This window comes from Humulus lupulus, chromosome 2 (genome assembly GCF_963169125.1).
Source record: "Humulus lupulus chromosome 2, drHumLupu1.1, whole genome shotgun sequence".
NCBI lineage: Eukaryota > Viridiplantae > Streptophyta > Magnoliopsida > Rosales > Cannabaceae > Humulus > Humulus lupulus.
The window spans coordinates 284,381,746-284,404,246 of record NC_084794.1 but is presented as its reverse complement, the minus strand read 5'-3'; positions in this window follow the sequence as shown (position 1 = coordinate 284,404,246).

Here is a 22,501-nt window from a genome sequence, read left to right as displayed (position 1 = left end):
TATTTATGTGTCCTAAAATGTGGTAACCATAATGAAGTGGATGAACTTCAAGAAGGAATATTAATTAGGAGCACCTAATCTCCCACCAAAAATTAATCGTAATTAAGAAAATTGGTTTGTTGACCACTAAAGATGCAATGGGTTTCTTTCTTTCTTTCGTGTGGGTTTGCATTTCCATGCAAGTCCACAGTCTTGCACCTTTTTCAATGGCCAAAATAAAAAAATATATATATTAAATTGAAAAGGGAGGGGGAATACACATTCTTTCTTTCTATTTTCAAACTCATTTTTCGGTAAAACTTCTATAATTCTTCCAACTCTTAGGAATATCCAACATCAATTTTCTTTACTATCATAATACATATTAATTTCATTAATGCTGATTTCACTATATATATCTTTTGATAAAACGTGTATGAAAGAAAAGTTGACTTTGAATAAAGAAAAATGTGAAATTAAAGAAGTTTAAGTAAAAAGTATTTGAGATCTTTATAAAGTAGTAGGCAAATTCTAGAGGGCACCATCTAAAAGAGGTACATTGGTGTACTCCTTTTTGGCATACATATTTGTTTTTTTATAAGTGTCATATAAAAGGCTTATTTATATTGCATGTCCTTAAATTATACATATTTTGGCAAATTTGTCCTCTAACTTCTATTTTTCACAAATTGGTCCTCCAATTTTAATTTTTTTGGCATTGATAGTCCCCCGCTGTTAATTCACTATTTTTCTGTTAGTTTAGGGATTAATTTACAATAAAAAAAGTTTGGGGGACCAACTTGTCAAAATAGGACAAGACCCAATTTTTGATGAACTGGTATGACACATTACAGTTTCACATATGTGGATAAGTCATGAACTAATTTTTTTACATAACAGGATTCATTGTAGTTACTGCAACCCTTCAATACGTTTTTGGGAAATTCTAAATAAATTAGAGTGCTGAAAATAGGATTGATTTTTTTTTTTGCTTGGTCATTCACAATATCATGAATTCTGTTTTTGACACACCAAATTATCCATAATTTTTTGAAAACGTCCAGGAGGGTCTTCACAACTACAACAAACATCGTCATGTAAAAAAAATTGGATAATGAATTATCCAATTTTTGTTGTATTTGTACGACACAATCCAATTTTATACACGTGGATAAGTCGCATAGTTACAACAACCCTCCTGTACGCTTTTGAGAAATTCTAGTTAATTTAGTGTGTTGAAACTAGGTTTATTTTTTTTGCACACGTGGTGGTTCGAAATATCAAAAACTTTGCTTTATGGCAGAATATCTCATAAAACTATCAATATTTTTTTATATGTATATTTATCCTTCTCATATTTTTCTAAAATAAACACCCATTTTTAATTTTCATTTCATATAAAATTACCCAGATGTATAAAATTTTTTGTACACTCCTTTATTTTATTTATACTAAAAAACTAAAAACTATTTTGATATATACTTCTTAATAATTTTTTGTTGTATAGGTATGTCACGCTCCAGTTTCACAAATGTGAATAAGTCATGACCCAATTTTTTACATGACAATGTTCTGTAATTATGGAAAATCTCGTGGACATTTTCGAGAAATTATAGATAATTTTGTGTGCCAAAAACAGAGTTCCTAATATTCCAAACTACCACGCGACACTACAAGAAAAAGGCTCTACATCGATGACATCTATTGCGACGACTCTTAAGTCGTCGCTGTATGTAGTCAAAATCCACGAAAAATTCATTTTTTTAATATATTAAAATGAATAAGCTATAGCGACGACATGTCGTCGCTGTAGGGCCGTCAACAACACATGACTAGGCCATCCAAATTCCTAGTATCCTATAGTGACGACATGTCATCGCTGTAGGGTACCAAGAATTTGGAGGGAACAAGAGGCGAGAACTGACTCTACAGTGATGACATGTCGTCGCCGTAGAGTTCTCATCGAAAAAAAGAGGGAAATATATTTGTCTATAGCAACGACATGTTGTTGTCGCTATAGGGTATGGAGGGAACTTGACCGCCAAAAGTTGGTTGTCAATGTTCACTCCATGACGTCGCTATAGAGACCCATTTAATCTAGTTAGCAGTTAAATTTTAGTGTATAGCGACAACATGTCGTCGCTATAGCTCCCAAAAAAACAGAGGGAAAGTAGACCACCAAAAATTTTAGTCAAAATTTCACTGGTTATGTCGTCGCTATAGGGTTCGTGATTGATAATTCAAACGGTGCGTGTACTGTTTCATTCTCTATGTCGTCGCTATATGGTCCATGTTTGGTAACTGAAATGGTGCGTGTATTGTATAGTGACAACATGTCGTCGTTATAGAGTCAGGCGATATATCCACCAATCCAAGCCTTCTTCTTCATTTTCTGGAATTTTTTTGGGTGAAGACCAGAGACGGTTCCACTTGCCTCCGCTGCACCTCGCCGCTCCAAGGGCGTCCCAGCCCGATTTTGGCCTTATTCTCCCAAGGTTTGGTAATCTAAACTCTTTTCCTCGCTATTATACCATTTAATATGTATTATTTTTCTTAATATATGTTTGTATTTTGTATTTAGTAGAAATGAGTTTTTGATTTTTTTTCTTCAGATTGTAGTGGATCATTGTCATCTCGAGCCTTTGCCTTTGGATAACCCTCCAACCCGAGCCTTGGGTAATTTTTTTTATAAATATTTTGTGATTGATTAATGGTTAAATTATGTTTTTAATTGTGTAATTGGTTATTTTAGATAGCGTTGAATTTGTTTTTCATTTTAGAGATTTAATTATATTTGTGATTTTTAATTTTGTTTTATGTTAATTTAATTTAATTAAAAGTTATGTTATAAAAAAATGTATGATAGGTTAGATATGTGTATACACATATAAATGTGAATATGTCTATATGTATATAAATGTGAACGTGAATTATATTTTTAAATTGTGTGGTAGGTTAGATTAATATGATTAGATGTTTATAATATATGTATGCTCTGTGACTGGTTTTTTTAGTTTTTATACAGATTTTAAATTTTGGGATAGGTTAGATTCTATCGTTATGCTGTCTTAGAAAAACTAAACATTACAAAATAGTTTTAAAGTTAGTGCGATTAAATTTTTTAATTAATAAATTTTAAAGCAATTAATAAAAATTAATTAAAAAATTATAAAGTGTAAATTAAAATAATAATTTTACAAGTATAAAACTTTATTAATATTTTTTTATAAAATAAGTAAAAATTAAAATAATAATCTTTAATGGTAATTTAATAAATTTATAATTAAATATTTATTTATTTAATTTTATAATATATTCATAAAATTTGATAATATATGTAGATAAAATAGACAATTAAGTTAACTTTACTCTTAAAATTAAAATAATAAAAAATTATTGTTATTTTAAAAAAAATAAAAAAGTGAAAATTATAATAAAATTTGATAATATATATTCATAAAATTTAATAATTTATTCATAAGATTTCATAATTTACTTAAAAAAATCAGTGCGTTGGTGATAAAAAAATTATTAGCAAATAAATATAGTTTTTTATGATTATCACATTATGATAACTTATTTTCCACTTGAATGAGTTATGACAATTGACAATAGTTGGATAACTAATAGACGACATAACTCTCATGAGTTTTGGAATGGTCTTCAAGCATTTATAAAAATGGCCAAGAATCATGTGAATGCTTCGGGAGAAGTCAGGTGCCCATGTGTTCAGTGTGTCAATATGATGAGTCAGAAACTAGATGTGGTGGAGGCTCACATACACAGATATGGGTTTCTGCAGCGATATGTGAAGTGGACCTACCATGGTGAAGTTGATATGCCTCCAGTAGTGGACGACAGGGCTCTAATGAATGATGAGATGATTGACATCATCAATGATGTTATTGGTGAACAAGACACTAACGAAGATGGTGGTGGCAATAGTGCTGAGAATCAATTTGATTACCGGTTTCAAAAGGTCAAAGCTGAGTTATACCCTGGTTGTACTTGGTTGTCTTCATTGAACTTCTTGGTGAAGATGATGCACATGAAGGTTATGAATAAATGGACAAATAATTTTTTTAATGAACTTTTGAAGTTTATGAAATTTTCATTCCAGAAGGAGAATAAGATTCTAGCTTTATACTATGAGTCTATGAAAAAATTAGGAAGTTAGGGTTAGGTTATAAATCAATTCATGCTTGCAAGTATGAATGTTGTTTGTTCTAGAAGGAGAATTCCAAAAAACAGAGTTGTCCTGTATGTGGTGAGAGCCGATGGGTTGACAAAGACACAAAGGGGAAAAAAGTCAGCCACAAAGTGTTGCGGTACTTCTCTTTGACTCCTAGGCTGAAACATATTTATGGTTCAAGACATGCAGCAAATGATATGACTTGGAATAGTATGGGACGATTGAAAGAAGATGGTGTGATGCACCATCCTGTTGATGGGTGTGCTTGGAAATAATTTGATTCCAGATATCCAGATTTTTCCAAAGAACCCAAAAACGTTCGATTGGGTTTGGCTGGTGATGATTTTAATCAATTTGGTAACATGAGTCTATCTTACAACATGTGGCTGGTAATATTCCACTCGTATAATATGCTTCCTTGGTTGTGCATGAAAGAAGCATCATTCATGCTGACCTTATTTGTAACTCCCCACGTCACTATGGCTACTTCCTGGAATGACGACTAGCCCTGCAAACCAACACGAGTCTTTCTAGCGTGCTTTGTCCTCACTCAAACACTTCCTGGGAAAACTTCCCAGGAGGTCACCCATCATGAGATTGCTCCAGGTCAAGCACGCTTAACTTTGGAGTTCTCAAGTGATGGGCTACCGAAAAGAAGATGCATCTTGTTGGCATAGGTAGTACCTATTAATCCATCTAAGCCATCTTCAACTGTGTAGTCCCATACCTACACAGTCTTAGAACCATCATACTTGACCTTCCCCAGGCGATGTAGGATTGCACAGTTTTTACCCAGTCTTTCCCTCTGCGGATCATAGGTTCTTACTGTCACATTATTGATTCCTGGTCTGAAATCACTTGGGAAGGACATGGATGTCTTTTTGAGGCCTATGGTAGATGAATTGAAGAAGTTGTGGGATGAAGAAGTTCAAACCAGAGATTCCGCAATGAACAGTGTATTCAGAATGCGTGCAACACTATTATGGACTATCAATACTTTCCCGGCCCATATGAGTTTGTCTGGTTGGAGTGGCCAAAGATATATGGCTTGTCCTTCATGCAACGAAGACACTCCTTCATGTCGGGTAATTGGGAAGACGACTTATGTTGGTCATAGAAGATTCTTATCTTCTATGCATAAGTGGAAGAAGAGTCGCTTGTTTGATGAGAATTATGAAAAAGGACATCCTCCAAGAAAATTCAGCAGTCAAGACATACTCAAACAATTAGCACATGTTCCAGATCATTTGCCGGGTAAACATGTCAGTTTCGGAGGTGTGAAAAGAAAGCGAGATCCAAAAGAGCTTAATTGGAGTAAAAAGTGTATTTTCTTTGAACTTGATTACTGGTCCGAACTTGAACTTAAGCACAATTTAGATGTGATGCATGTAGAGAAAAATGTTTGCGACAATTTATTCGGTACTTTCTTATGAATGAGAAATCTAAAGACACCACCAACGCACGAGTAGGCTTGAAGAATTGGGGTATCCGAGAATAGTTGCATCTCAAGGAAGATGGTACGAAGTTGATCAAACCACATCCTAGTACTCTTTCACACTGGATGATAGACGATTTTTTTGTCAGTTCATAAAAGGAGTTATACTTCCTAATGGCTTCAGTTCAAATTTCTCTAAGAAAGTAACTGAAAATGATGGTAACATTGTTGGGTTGAAATCCCATGATTGTCACATTCTTATGCAACGTCTGTTGCAAGTAGGAGTTTGGGGCTACTTGGATAAGTCTATTTCAAAGACAATCATTGAGTTTTGCAATTTCTTTAAGCAAATTTGTGCTCGTACATTGGTTGTTAAGAACATGGAGAATGCAAAAGATCAAGTGATACAAATTTTGTGTAAGTTGGAGTTAATTTTTCCTTCTGCCTTTTTTTGACATAATGATTTATTTAATTCTTCATTTACTGCAAGAAGCTATCATCGGATGACCATTTTACATGAGGTGGATGTATTTGTTTGAGCGACATATGAAGGAGTTAAAAAATTATGTCAAGAATAAGGCGTGCCCTGAAGGTTCTATAGTGGAGGGTTATGTTGCCGATGAAGCTTTGACTTTTTGTTCGCAATATCTTCAGGGCGTAGAGACTAAATTTAATCATCCAGAAAAAAATGCGGATATTGTTATTCCTAAAAGACAGTTGTCTATTTTTGAATCACAATGCCATCCAAGTAGTAAAAAGAAAACCATATCCCTTGACTATCTTCATCGAAAAGAAACGGAGTGGTTTGTACTCAACAATTGCCCTGAAATCCAACCATATATGGAGTAAGTAGCTCAACACATATATTAATTCATTAAAAATTGATAGCCAATTGTTATCTTATCTTAATCCTTGTGCTATACAGTGAATGCCTTTGAGAAAATTCAAACATAAATCTTCAAAAATATTTTAAATTAAAGGTAAATTATCGAAACTGTAGAATTCTTACGAAATTCAAATCGATTAATACTCATCTCATTGTGTTTTCTTTTTTTTGTGTCATACTCTATAGATGTGTCGTCTGCGACAAGTAGAGTCAACTGGGTGTACTGATAAATTATTTGCTTTAGCAAACGGGTCCAATCATAATGCATAGTCCTACACTGCTTGTATTATTAACTGTACACCCTAAACTCCAGGGACCGTTACGGTGTGTATTTTAAACAGTGTTAAACTCGCTAATCGAGTCATTTGGCCATAATTGTGTAACTAAGTATGATTAGCGATTTGGGGTTAAATTTTTTGGTTAAGATATAACGTTTCACTAAAACGTTTACTGTATACATTGGGATCCCAAAAATATAATTTAAAGGTTAATTACAACAAAATATTTACAACCAGCCGACCTAAGCGGCAAAATAGGGTTTAACTCTAGTTCCTCTTTCAACCCTCGGTTGTGGCGGTCGAGCAACCGCATGTGTACACATCGTCACCTAATCTCTCAAACTCAAAGATGGTCCAACTTTGTTTTGCCTTTACCTACACCACATAGCACCCGTGAGACGAAGCCCAGCAAGAAAACTCAATATGCTCATGAACAATAATAACATGTCATCAAATCATAATGTGCATGCCTAACAATAATTGTAATGCCCCAAATTTCCTAATAAGGTTTATGACTTTGATTAGGAGGCCGGAAGTGCTATAATTGATTTATTATGCCATTTAATGATAATATGCATGTTTAGGTGTATTAAATATGCATGTGAACCCATTTCTGATTAATTGGGTGATTTTCATATTTTGGCCATTTCAGGTACATTTAGCATATATGTGATATGTGTGTGGTGCTTTATTATGATTTGGTTATGCTAGGGTTACTCAGCACGAGACGATCCTAGGAGGTAAGCTAGTGGGAAAGTCACAACGAGATTTATTCTTGACTCGGAGTGAGTCAAGGGGTATTTAGCACATTACCGGGTTATTGGGTAATGGGAATAAGTATTTGATGATAAATTAAGAGTTAGTAAGATCGGGGGGAAATTATGGAGGTTTTGACTATTTTGCCCCCGGGGACGTTTTCGGGACCCCGAGCGTTAGGATTTGTTTGAGGCTACTTAAGCTTGAAGTAACCTTTTAAGAAATAAAAAGAACGTTCAGTAAGTCCTCTCTCCCTCTAAGTTCCACTTTCGTCTCCTGATCGCAATTTCGAAGGAAACTTGAGTTCTAGGACTCGAATTCAAGCAAGGATCGAGGCATAGCGATCCTAGGAAAGATTAGAAGCTTATTAGCCGGAGGATTTAGTTGGATTCAACTCAATTGGAGGTAATTCAAGTTTTAAGTTCTAAGTTTTTAAAGTTTTTAAGCTCGAATTGGACTTTGTGTGTTGATGAGTTTTTGATTGAATTGAAGCTTGGGTTTTGTTGGTTTTGGATATGGGGATGTTTGAGAATTTTGATTTTTGGATTTGGAGATGTTTGGATAGGTTTTTGGAAGGTTTTAAAATGGTAAAATTAGGGAAAAATGGCTGGTTCGTGGTTGGGTCGCGACCCAGGCTCGATGAAGCAGGTGGAGGTTGCTGTTTGGCCTAAGGGTCGCGGCGCTTGTCAAGGGGGTCGCGACTATAATGCCCCAACTCCAGGGACCGTTACGATGCACATTGTAAACAGTGCTAAACGTGCTAATTAAGTCATTTTCCCATAAACGTGTAACTAAGTATGATTAGCGGTTTAGGGATTGAAAATTTTGGTTAAGATATAACGTTTCACTAGAATGTTTACTGTATACACTGGGATCCCAAAAAAATATAATTTAAAGGTCTATTACAACAAAAATATTTACAACCAGCCGATCTAAGCGACAAAACAGGGTTTAGCCCTGGTTCCTTTCCTTCAAACCTCAGCCGTGGCGGTCAAGCAGCTGCATATGTACACATTGTCACCTAAGCTCTCCAACTTAAGGATGGTCCAGCTTTCTTTTGCCTTTACCTGCACCACATAGCACCCGTGAGTCGAAGCCCAGCAAGAAAACACAGCATTGCATATAAACATTATCAAATGATTATCATTATAATCACACAGAGCCTATAGCTCTTAAACAGATGGGTGAATATCACTTTGAGGTTCTAGAAAACCATATTGGGTGACTGACAAGCATGTCACTAATTTAAACAAAAGAGTGGCTGTAATGCCCCAAATTTCCTAATAAGGTTTAGGACCTTGATTAAGAGGCCGGGAGGGCCATAATTGATTTATTATAGTATTTAATGAATATATGCATGTTTACGTGAATTATATTATTATATGATGGTGGATGCATGCATATGGGAGAATTTATTATTGTGAAGGTATTCTGGTAATTTGACCGCTGTGGGCGTAGTTGCATAATTTGGGTGCATGATTGTGATTAATTAATATAGCCACATTATAAGGTGGATTGGTTCGAGCTAGTCGACATGAGACGATCATGAGATGCGAGAGTTCGGTCTAGTCATAACGGGTATAAGTTCGGGGCTCAGGGTGAGTCTCGGGGTGAATTTAATGATTAGAGCATTACCGGGAATTAAAGGGTAATGGGATATGGATTATTGGTGTTTGAGGTTATTGAGAATAGCGGGAATTGGAGGGTGTTAAATGTGATTAATGAAATAGGTGCAAAAGGACAGTTTTGCCCTTGGTGGCTATTAAGGTTTTATTTTAGACCTAAGGGTATTTAGGTCTTTTTACCTTAAGAGATATATATCAGCCATTGAGGCTGTTAAAGAGTAACAAAAACAGAGCCTCTCCTCCTTCTCTTCCGATAGATTTTCTTACTCTTTTCTCTTTGGATTTTCGAGCTCAGTTTGAGGAATCGAGCCAAGGAACCAAGCTTAGCCAAGCTAGGGTTGTGCTCCACCATTGAAGAGGGTGTGTTTCCAAGATTAAGGTGAGTTTCTAGCCACTAGAACTCTTGGTTTTACTCTGTTTTATAAGTTAAGTTTCAGCTGGTTTTTGGGTTGGAAACTTGGGAATTGGTTGGAGTTTTGGCTAGGGTTCTTGGGGTTGTGGTCCTTAGGACATGTGGTGATGGTATTTGGGTTCATTTGGGAGTTAATTTGACGTTTGGAAGCTTTTGGATTGGGTTAGAAATGGTAGAATCGAAGAAGGAAAAATCTGGGAATTGGCTGGCTGAAGGTAGCGCTACAGCGCTACCTGCAGGGAGGTTGGGCGGTCTGTGTTTCTGCCTTGAGCGCTGGGGCGCTAGAAGGGCAGCGCTGTAGCGCTCCCCTGTTTCCTCTTAACCCTGTTTTGGGTGTTTTTAAGGGCTTTTGGCTTAGGGTTTCAATCCTTAAGGCCCGGGATCGAATCTACTCACTATGTGGGCATGTTTTGAGGTCCCGAGAGTGGGGTTTAGGTTAAGACCCTATCTTTGGTAATTTTCATTAATTGGAGGTTGTTTTGGTTATGACTAGGTGACCGTTAAAGGATTAAGGATCGATCGTTCTCAGGGGTTGTTCTTGTTCTAACTCTCACTCGGACCGGAGGTAAGAAAAAAACTGCACCCTGTGTATATGAGACATGCATGGTTATTATGATGCATGTTGGTTGATTAATGAGTATGACACGCGAGGTTATTATTGCTGCTTGACGGTTGATTATTATGTATGACATGCATGGCTATTCTTGATGCATGTTGGTTGGCTATTAAACGTGATATGCATGGCCGTTGTTGGTGCATGTTAGATTGTTGAATATGTTGCATATGATGCATAAGAAACATGAGATTAGGACATGCTTTATATACTGGGTATGATATTGTTCAGAGCTTGAGCCTCTGTGGTTGTGCATGGTCCTAAATGTACTGGTATTTGTTGGTAAGCATGCTAAATACCTTGTTTATGGATATTGGACATGTGATATATGTTTGGTGGCATGGCTTACTTGTGTATGGCGCTGACTTATTAGTCAGAATCGACAATAGTGTCAGATCCGTCTGTGAGGCTGTGACTTATTAGTTAAGTTCACCACGGGCTGAGCACTGGTCGTGTTTTACCGACCTGAGGGTCAGAGATGGCAGTGCGTTGTGAACGCCGGACCAAATAAAGATTAGATCTAATCGAGAACGGCATTGAATGACTCATATGGGGTATTAATGCTAGACCGATCCAAAGGGTCGAATAACTTATAAGCGCTTGCCTGGTCTACGACCAGATGACTATAGCCAAGGTATATGACCCCGGTGACTGTTTGTCACAAGGCTAAGGGACGTTGTCCATAGTTTCGACTCTAGAGTCGTGAGGAAGGTTATGTTGGTGACAAATCACCTTGCACCTGTCCTAACCAAGCTTATGAAAGAACCACTTATCAGTTGAGCCCTGGTGACCCTATCGTCACATGGCTAGAGGGAGCGATGCTCATTACTGTGACTTTTGGCTATTGTCACCTATCTGTATGGACCGTTGGTTCTGAATGGTTACTTTGGTTATTGTTGATATTATATCATGATGCATTATGTTTTCTTGCTGGGCTTCGGCTCACGGGTGCTACGTGGTGCAGGTAAAGGCAAAAGGAAGCTGGACCATCCTTGAGTTGGAGAGCTTAGGTGATGACGTGTACATATGCAGCTGCTCGTCCGCCACGGCCGAGGTTTAAAGTGGAACTAGGGTTGAACCCTGTTTTGCCGCTTAGAACGGCCTGCTGTAAATATTTTCTGTAATAAACTCTGAAACTTTATTTTCAGGATCCCAATGTATATGCTAAACGTTCTAGTGAAACGTTACCTCTTAACCAAAATGTTTAATCCCTAAACCGCTAATCATACTTAGTTCACGATTTTGGCCAAATGACTCGGTTAGCGAGTTTAGCACTGTTTACAAGGCACACCGTAACGGTCCCTGGAGTTTGGGGCGTTACAACTTGGTATCAGAGCGAGCCAAGGTTTATGGTTCCTGAAGACAAGCTGGGCATGTACACTCATCACTGAAGATAACTTCACTCAAGGAATGGTAACTATTTCTGTAGCTATGCGTATAGCTGTTTAAATAAAATGTGAATGCTTTACCTGCATATTGTATTAGGGAGCATGAGATTCTGATAGAGCCTGGCTCTTGACTATATGATTATATGCTCCGTGAATATATATGTATATATGACTGTGATCATATGGTTACCTGCTCTGTGAATATATATATGTATAATTGTGTTATTTGCATGCTGGGATTGGAGGCATGGTTTAAGTATTGAAAGAGCAGGGAATATGAGTAAAGTATGAATGCCATGGGCATGTTCGCAGCACCGCAAGTGGTTTTATGATTGTGGTGTGGTAAGGTTTATCCCGTGGGAAAAGCCCTTGATATGGTTATTGTGACTAATGGATCAAGTTATTGACTGTAGATTGAATCAACAGGTTTATATTCGAGGCAGATTATGAGGCCTGGTGATAGTTATACAGGGGCTGGAAGTTACAGCCAGGGTAACAATTCTTCGTCTGCATCTTTGAATGTTCAGTAGACGCTTACAGACTTGCAATTAAGATTGCAGAGGCAGGAGGAAGAGATCAGGTATTTGAAGCAACAACGGAGTCTGTTGGGTGGTACCTCTTCCTTTGCTATGCCAGGGGTGGCATCAGTTTAAGCTCAGCCTAGGGTTGAGAATAGATGGGAATTTCTCTGTAGAAGATTCCTGAAGTTTTATCCTCCAATCTTTGAGGGAGGCCTAGATCCATTCAGAGCTGAGCAATCGATGGGCATGATCAGCTCCATTCTTGATAGTATGGGACTGGTGGGTCACGATAGGGTGATCTGTGCTACATGTGTATTGTGGGATGATGCCCGGACGTGGTGGGAGGTAGTATCCCAGACACGAGACACAGCTGTGATGGACTGGAAAGAATTTAGGCAGCTGTTTAATGAGAAGTATTATTGTGATGTGGCTAAGACTGCTAAGGTGAGTGAGTTTCTGAGTCTTGCTCAGGGCAATGCGTCAGTGACTGAGTATGTTACTAAATTTGATGAGTTGGCCAAGTTTTCCTTAGACATGGTACCCACAGATGTGGCTCGGAAGGAAAGATTTATTCAGGGGTTGAATCCTGGAATAGTTCAGGGCATTAGAGTTGCCCCAGTGTATGAAGTCTCTACCTATGCTCAGGTGGTAGAGAAGGCTCTTGCTGTTGAGAGTATAGTAGTTGGGTGGCAGAGTGCTGGAGAGCATGGAGCCCAAATAATGGTACCTCCACTTATTGGGACAAATAAGAAGAAAAGCTGGCAGACTCGTCCAGTATGCACGCGGTGCAAGAGACGGCATTTGGGGGAATGCCGAGCAAGGTCATGTTTTGCTTGTGGCATGGTTGGGCATTTCAAGAAGGATTGTCCGAGTCTAAGAGAGCTTAAGCAAAAGAGGATAGACAGCTCGACTCCAGCTCGAGTGTTTATTCCAGGGCAATCAGAATCTGAGACCGAGACTAGTTCCTCGGGGATGACAGGTCAGTCTTCTAGTCCTGAGTTCTGAGTTATGTTGTTTGTCTTTGGCGCCATGCTATTCTTTTGTTGGTATGTATATAGAGAAGGGTATGTTGATGGTATATGTAGATCACATGGTTATGTTGTGATGGGAAAAGGTAAGATGGTATGGGCAACTTAAGAAATAAGTTGGGTTATGGAAAGGACTCACCGTTGGTTTCATGAGTTAGTTATGACTGACTATGGCTTGATCCAGGATATGGGTTGGTTAAGTGATTATAGGGCAGTCTTGAATGGCAAGGAAAGTGCAGCAATTCTTGAGCTTGAAAGCGGAAAGTCTTGTGACAATTAACACCGTGCATGGATTTGATATGTTATGATACCGGATGTGAGGGCTGGAGTTTGTGCAGGAAGATGCATGGAACTCTTAGCCAGTGTGATGAATATCACTTGGATTGTACCAGTGAGATCATGACAGACTGGATTAGTCTGTGGGTTCTGATTATGGGTTACCAGATGGTTTGTCAGGACTTCTTGTTATAACAGGAAATTAGAGTGGTGATTGGCTTAGTACCAGAGATGGAATCAGATGTAAACCTTGTTTCGAGTGGCTCAGTGGGGTTATAAGAATTAAAGGGTTAGTTGTTGAGTAAGATGGAATCCTTTAAGGTGGATCTTGGATCTGGTTAAGACCAGTTAGAGATCAGAGTTAGAAAATTATGTACAGAATTGAGCTGATATCAGATTAGAGCACTGCGAGTGCTGAGCATATCTGGAGAAATGGTTTGATGCTAAGTGTTTGTGAGTCAGATGAGTAATGCATTCGAGGGTAGACTTGGATGGGATTTATGATCGTCTCGGACGATGGATTAGTGGTGTTTTCTCTGCGGAGAATTGCCAAGAGTGAAGAGTGCCTTGGGGACAGGAATGTCCATGGATAGTTAAGGTATTTCAGGTGCCTTGGGTAGAAAGCGCTGGGTCTTTATATACCAGAAACAGTTTGGGGATTGTTATAACATCCTAGTGATAGAGAAAAGTGATGTTCTATGCGACATGTTGACTAGAGAATTTGACCAGGACTGGGTAGAGTTTCTGGCGGGCCAAGTGGCCAGTTCATTGTTGAGATTATTATCTCAAGAAAAATAAAAGGAAGGATGGTTAAGTGAGCCATAGACGGGCAAGGTTGAATGGAAAGCTTTAGCTGGATTAGCTAAAGGTTGTTTGGTGACAGACATGAGTTTATGGTGGTATAGAGATCGGATTTGGGATCCGATGGACATTGAGATTAACTGAGAGATTCCGGATGAATCTCACGCTATTCTTTTATTAGCTTCATTCAGGCATTGTGAAAGGGTTACATGATGTGAAATCTTTATAGTGATGGCCTGAGATGAAGGGACATATATTAAGGCATGTGTAAAGTTCTTAACCTGTTAGCAGATTGAGACAGAATATCAGGAAACAGCAATGTCGTTACAGCATTTGGGTATTTTATAGTGGGAATAAGAGAGCATCGTGGTGAGTTTCGCGGTGGGATTCCCAGGTTGATGGATCGGTATGATTTGGCATTAAGACATTGTGGACTGGTAGTCCAAGTGAGTTTATTTTATCAGTAAGGATAGAGAGCCTTCGTGAACTCAAGGTCTATCTTATCAGATGAAGACTTTATTGTGACTTCCAGGTTTTGGAAGGGTTAGGAAGGCGATGAGTATATAAATGGAACTCAGTACAGTTTATCACTCTCAGACTGGTGGTAAATCAGAGAGAGAGGGTTATCCAATTATTATTGGAGGAACATCTTATAAGATGAGTGAGGAAATATATATATACATATCTGAGTCCTGAGGTGGTTCAAGGAAGTTGTGAGATCACTGAAGCTTGAATTTTAGTTGCTGTGTCTCAGTGTAGACAGAGCAGTTTTATTGAACTGGATAGTGGGAATGTGGAATTCCAGGTAGGAGAATGTATAGTCTCAAAGGTATCACCATGGTAGAAGGGGTGAGGAATTGAGATAAGTTAAGCCCTAGCTTGTTGCAGCAGTTGGATCCTGATTGGGTCTGGATAGGGTGACTCTGAATCAGTTTTACTTTTGGCACTGGCAGTTGTATACAGTGAGTTATGTGCTTTTATGCAGTGAGCATGGCCCGAAGGAATTCATAAATTGAATTATGAGAATCTGAAGGTTAGGTTAAGTATTCCGGTAAGGAATAGCCAGTTCAGATTGTGACATAAGTAATGAGGTTCTGTTGAACAGAATGTACCTCGGGTTAAGGTAAGGCTATCGAAATACTGAAGTCAAGGAATGACTTAAGGAAATTTATGACAAGTGAGTGGAATTTTGGTTCTGAGCCGTTGAGTAAATTTCGAGGACAAAATTTCTGTAAGGAGGGGATAGTTGTAATGCCCCAAATTTCCTAATAAGGTTTAGGACCTTGATTAGGAGGCCGGGAGGGCCATAATTGATTTATTATAGTATTTAATGAATATATGCATGTTTACGTGAATTATATTATTATATGATGGTGGATGCATGCATATGGGAGAATTTATTATTGTGAGGGTATTCTGGTAATTTGGCCGCTGTGGGCGTAATTGCATAATTTGGGTGCATGATTGTGATTAATTAATATAGCCACATTATAAGGTGGATTGGTTCGAGCTAGTCGACATGAGACGATCATGAGATGCGAGAGTTCGGTCTAGTCATAACGGGTATAAGTTCGGGGCTCGGGGTGAGTCTCAGGGTGAATTTAATGATTAGAGCATTACCGGGAATTAAAGGGTAATGGGATATGGATTATTGGTGTTTGAGGTTATTGAGAATAGCGGGAATTGGAGGGTGTTAAATGTGATTAATGAAATAGGTGCAAAAGGACGGTTTTTCCCTTGGTGGCTATTAAGGTTTTATTTTAGACCTAAGGGTATTTAGGTCTTTTTACCTTAAGAGATATATATCAGCCATTGAGGCTGTTGAAGAGTAACAAAAACAGAGCCTCTCCTCCTTCTCTTCCGATAGATTTTCTTACTCTTTTCTCTTTGGATTTTCGAGCTCAGTTTGAGGAATCGAGCCAAGGAACCAAGCTTAGCCAAGCTAGGGTTGTGCTCCACCATTGAAGAGGGTGTGTTGCCAAGATTAAGGTGAGTTTCTAGCCACTAGAACTCTTGGTTTTACTCTGTTTTATAAGTTAAGTTTCAGCTGGTTTTTGGGTTGGAAACTTGGGAATTGGTTGGAGTTTTGGCTAGGGTTCTTGGGGTTTTGGTCCTTAGGACATGTGGTGATGGTATTTGGGTTCATTTGGGAGTTAATTTGACGTTTGGAAGCTTTTGGATTGGGTTAGAAATGGTAGAATCGAAGAAGGAAAAATCTGGGAATTGGCTGGCTGAAGGTAGCGCTACAGCGCTACCTGCAGGGAGGTTGGGCGGTTTGTGTTTCTGCCTTGAGCGCTGGGGCGCTAGAAGGGCAGCGCTGTAGCGCTCCCCTGTTTCCTCTTAACCCTGTTTTGGGTGTTTTTAAGGGCTTTTGGCTTGGGGTTTCAATCCTTAAGGCCCGAGATCGAATCTACTCACTATGTGGGCATGTTTTGAGGTCCCGAGAGTGGGGTTTAGGTTAAGACCCTATCTTTGGTAATTTTCATTAATTGGAGGTTGTTTTGGTTATGACTAGGTGACCGTTAAAGGATTAAGGATCGATCGTTCTCAGGGGTTGTTCTTGTTCTAACTCTCACTCGGACCGGAGGTAAGAAAAAAACTGCACCCTGTGTATATGAGACATGCATGGTTATTATGATGCATGTTGGTTGATTAATGAGTATGACACGCGAGGTTATTATTGCTGCTTGACGGTTGATTATTATGTATGACATGCATGGCTATTCTTGATGCATGTTGGTTGGCTATTAAACGTGATATGCATGGCCGTTGTTGGTGCATGTTAGATTGTTGAATATGTTGCATATGATGCATAAGAAACATGAGATTAGGACATGCTTTATATACTGGGTATGATATTGTTCAGAGCTTGAGCCTCTGTGGTTGTGCATGGTCCTAAATGTACTGGTATTTGTTGGTAAGCATGCTAAATACCTTGTTTATGGATATTGGACATGTGATATATGTTTGGTGGCATGGCTTACTTGTGTATGGCGCTGACTTATTAGTCAGAATCGACAATAGTGTCAGATCCGTCTGTGAGGTTGTGACTTATTAGTTAAGTTCACCACGGGCTGAGCACTGGTCGTGTTTTACCGACCTGAGGGTCAGAGATGGCAGTGCGTTGTGAACGCCGGACCAAATAAAGATTAGATCTAATCGAGAACGGCATTGAATGACTCATATGGGGTATTAATGCTAGACCGACCCAAAGGGTCGAAGAACTTATAAGCGCTTGCCTGGTCTACGACCAGATGACTATAGCCAAGGTATATGACCCCGGTGACTGTTTGTCACAAGGCTAAGGGACGTTGTCCATAGTTTCGACTCTAGAGTCGCGAGGAAGGTTATGTTGGTGACAAATCACCTTGCACCTGTCCTAACCAAGCTTATGAAAGAACCACTTATTAGTTGAGCCCTGGTGACCCTATCGTCACATGGCTAGAGGGAGCGATGCTCATTACTGTGACTTTTGGCTATTGTCACCTATCTGTATGGACCGTTGGTTCTGAATGGTTACTTTGGTTATTGTTGATATTATATCATGATGTATTATGTTTTCTTGCTGGGCTTCGGCTCACGGGTGCTACGTGGTGCAGGTAAAGGCAAAAGGAAGCTGGACCATCCTTGAGTTGGAGAGCTTAGGTGATGACGTGTACATATGCAGCTGCTCGTCCGCCACGGCCGAGGTTTAAAATGGAATTAGGGTTGAACCCTGTTTTGCCGCTTAGAACGGCCTGCTGTAAATATTTTCTGTAATAAACTCTGAAACTTTATTTTCGGGATCCCAATGTATATGCTAAACGTTCTAGTGAAACGTTACCTCTTAACCAAAATGTTTAATCCCTAAACCGCTAATCATACTTAGTTCACGATTTTGGCCAAATGACTCGGTTAGCGAGTTTAGCACTGTTTACAAGGCACACCGTAACGGTCCCTGGAGTTTGGGGCGTTACAGTGGCTGCTAGGTAAGCCACTAGCCTTAAACAGAAGAGTGGCTGCTAGTAAGCCACTAGCCTTAAACAGAAGAGTGGTTGCTAGGTAAGCCACTAGCCTTAAACAGACAAGAGACTGATAGGTAAGTCTCTAACTTTAAACAGAAGAGTGGCTGCTAGGTAAGTCACTAGCCTTTCAGATGAGTGACTGCTAGGTAAGTCACACAAGCGCTTATAATATTCATCGAACTTGAGGTCGGTCCGGCATTAATGCTCTTTGAGTCATCTAATGCAGATGTCGATTAGATTTAATCTTTAATGGCTTGCGTTGAACACGCCAAGGCCGTCCTGACTTATGAGTCAACACTGTGTGACCAGTGCCCAGTACCACTGCCGAACCTGACTAATGAGTCACAGCTGATACTAACACCTATGCCAATTCTGACTAATGAGTCAGTACCATGCACAAGTAAGCATTGCTACCAAACATATGTCATATGTTGAATATTCAAATGTAGGGCATTCAACATGCTTACTTAACAGTTGCTAGCATAATTATGATCATGCACAAACACAGAGATTCAAGCTCTGATCAGTCTCACAGTTAATACTCATGGCATGCCCTAATCACATGTTTCTCGTGCATCATATGCATCACACTTAATCATCCAGCATGCCTCATTAATAACCATATGCAAGTGAGCAAGATTGCCAAACATTCAATATGCTATCAATGTTTACATTTAAACATCCAACATGCATCATGAATAACCATGCATGTCACATATGGGGTGCAATTTTCTTACCTCTGGTTCGAGCGAGAATTAGAACAAGAACGGCCCTTGAGAATGATCGATCCTTTAATCCCTTAGCAGTCACCTAGTCATAACAAAATATAATCTCTAATTAATGAAAATCAATAATGATAGGGTCTTGGTCTAAACCCCACTCTCGGGACATCGAAACATGCCCACACGGTGAGTAGATTCGATCCCGGGCCTTAAGGATTGAAGCCCCGAGCCAAAAACCCTTAAAAACACTTGAAATGGGGTTCTAAAGAAACAGGGTAGCGCTAGCGCTACCCTCCTAGCGCCCCAGCGCTCATTTCAGAGCCAAACTGCCTTAGCCTCCCCTGTAGGTAGCGTTGTAGCGCTCTACACTGGGTGCTGTAGCGCTACCTTCAGCCAGCAACTGCCCATAAATCTCTTCCTTCGATTCCACCATTTCTAACCCAATCCAAAAGCTTCCAAACATCAAATTAAGTCCCAAATGAACCCAAATACCACCTCCACATGTCCTAGGCACCACAACCCCAAGAATCCTAGACATAACTCCAATCAATTCCCAACTTTCCAACCCAAAAACTAGCTGGAACTTAACTTAGAAAATAGAGCAAAAGCAATAGTTCTAATGGCTAAAAACTCACCTCAATCTCAGCAACACACACCCTCTTCAATGGTGGAGCATAACCCTAGCTTATCCCGGCTTGGTTCCTTGGCTTGATTCCTCAAACAAAGCTTGAAAATCCAGAGATAAATGAGGGAGAAAACCTATCGGGAGAGAAGGAGAAAGGATACTCTGTTTTTGTTACTCTTCTACAGCCTTAATGGCTTATATCAATCTCTAAGGGTGAAAAGACCTAAATGCCCTTAAGTCTAAAATAGAACCTTAACAGCCACCAAGGGCAAAACCGTCATTTCGCACCTATTTCGTTAATCATAATTAACACTATCAAATTCCCGCTATTCTCAATATTCTCACATACCAATATTCCATATCCCATTACCCTTTAATTCCCGGTAATGTTCTAATCATTAAAATCACCCCGAGACTCAACCCGAGCCCCGAACTTAATCCCATTATGACTAGACTGAACACTTGCATTTCATGATCGTCTCATGCCGAAAGGCTCGAACAAATCCACATATAATGTGGTACCATTCATATCTCACCCACATGCACGAAAATACACAATTACGCCCTTATAATTATAAATACACCCATATGCATGCATTTACCATCATATAAAAATATAATTCACATAAACATGCATATAATCATTGAGTAGCATAATAAATCAATTATGGCCCTCCCGGCCTCCTAATCAAGGTCCTAACCCTTATTAGGAAATTTGGGGCATTACAGCGACACTTGGTGCCATTTGTGGCCAAAATGATGTTTTGATTGCGGGAACTTAAACCTTAGGCCTCAGGATCATTCCTACTACCCGGTTTAGTGGGATTTGATGTCTCGGAGGCTATCTTGATTCCAGGATTGGGTTTTTGAACTTGAACTCATTGGATCACCGTTTATGGTTGTGACTAGGTTATCACTAGAGGCTTGGAATCAGGATCGTGCTTGTGGCTCATTTATTAGTAACCTGTGCTTGGACCAAAGGTAAGAAACTGCACCCTATATATATATATATCACATGCGTGGTTATTATTGAGGCATGTCGAGTGTTTAAATGTGATGCATGTGATGCACGAGAAACATGTGGTTAGGCATGCCATGAATGTTAAATGTGAGAATTTAAGGGGAGCGACCTGGGAAACTGGAATCCCGTGATCTGTAAGAGGAAAGATCGGGTAAAGCTGTGCAATCCCACACCGCCTGGGGAAGGCAAGTGTGATGATTCTAAGACTGTGTAGGCATGTGACTACACAGTTGAAGAGGGCTTAAATGGATTGATGGGTACTACCTATATCAACAAGATGCATCTTCTTTTCGGTAGCCCCTCACTTGAGAACTCCAAAGTTAAGCGTGCTTAACCTGGAGTAATCTCAAGATGGGTGACCTCCTGGGAAGTTTTCCTAGGAAGCGTACAAGTGAGGACAAAGCACGCTGGAAAGACTCGTGTTGGTTTCTAGGGCTAGTCGTCATTCCAGGAAGCAGTATAGTGACGTAGGGCGTTACAAATGGTATCAGAGCCTTGACCTAGCCGGAAGTGTGGCCGACGGGGACGTCGGGCCCGTAAGGGGGGGTGATTGTGACAGTCAGAATCCCATGATCTGTAAGGGGAAAGACCGGGTAAAGTTGTGCAATCCCACACTGCCTAGGGAAGGTCAAGTGTGATGATTCTAAGACTGTGTAGGTATAGAACTACACAGTTGAAGAGGGCTTAAATGGATTGATGGGTACTACCTATATCAACAAGATGCATCTTCTTTTTGGTAGCCCATCACTTGAGAACTCCAAAGTTAAGCGTGCTTGACCTGGAGTAATCTCAAGATGGGTGACCACTTGGGAAGTTTTCCCAGAAGCGTGCAAGTGAGGACAAAGCATGCTGGAAAGACTCGTATTGGTTTGTAGGGCCAGTTGTCATTCCAGGAAGCATCCATAGTGACATGGGGCGTTACAATAATAGCCTTAATCACGCATGCAAATAAGTTCAAATAATGGTTGTGGGCCCTGCCCTCCTGTATAGATGACAAACAAGTCAATCCTAAACAGATAAGTGATTAACACTGGAGGTTCCGATAACCATGTTGGGGCTTATAGCCCTAATCAAATGAGTGACTGAGGAGTAAATGGGGGTGATTGTGACAGTCAGAATCCCATGATCCGTAAGGGGAAAGATCAGTTAAAGCTGTGCAATCCCACACCGCCTGGGGAAGGTCAAGTGTGATGATTCTAAGACTCTGTAGGTATGGGACTACACAGTTGAAGATGACTTAAATGGATTGATGTGTACTACCTATATCAACAAGATGCATCTTCTTTTTGGTAACCCATCACTTGAGAACTCCAAAGTTAAGCGTGCTTGACCTGGAGTAATCTCAAGATGGGTGACCTCCTGGGAAGTTTTCTCAAGAAGCGTGCAAGTGAGGACAAAGCACGCTGGAAAGACTCGTATTGGTTTGTAGGGCCAGTAAGCAGCCATAGTGACGTGAGGCGTTACAATAATAGCCTTAATCAAGCATGCAAATAAGTTCAAATAATGATGATTGTGGGCCCTGCCCTCCTGTATAGATGACAAACAAGTCAATCCTAAACAGATGAGTGAATAAATGCACCCTTAGATGAGTGACTGATGAGCAAGTCTCTAACATGGGATCTGCACCCTTAGATGAGTGACTGATGAGCAAGTCACTAACTTAAACCAAATGAGTTACTAAAAAGTCACTAGTGTGGGTTCCGTACCCTTAGCCATGTGACGATGCAGTCACCTAGGCCTTCTGGCCCCGACTCTGAGTGACTAGCCATAGACTAGACAAGCGCTTATAGTTTTCATCGAACTTGAGGTCCGTCTGGCATTAATGCTCATGATGAGTCATTCAATGTAGATGTCAATTAGATCTTATCTTTTCGGCTCTGCGTTCATGATGCTTATACCGCTCTTGACTCATAGGTCAATAACATATGAGCAGTGCTCA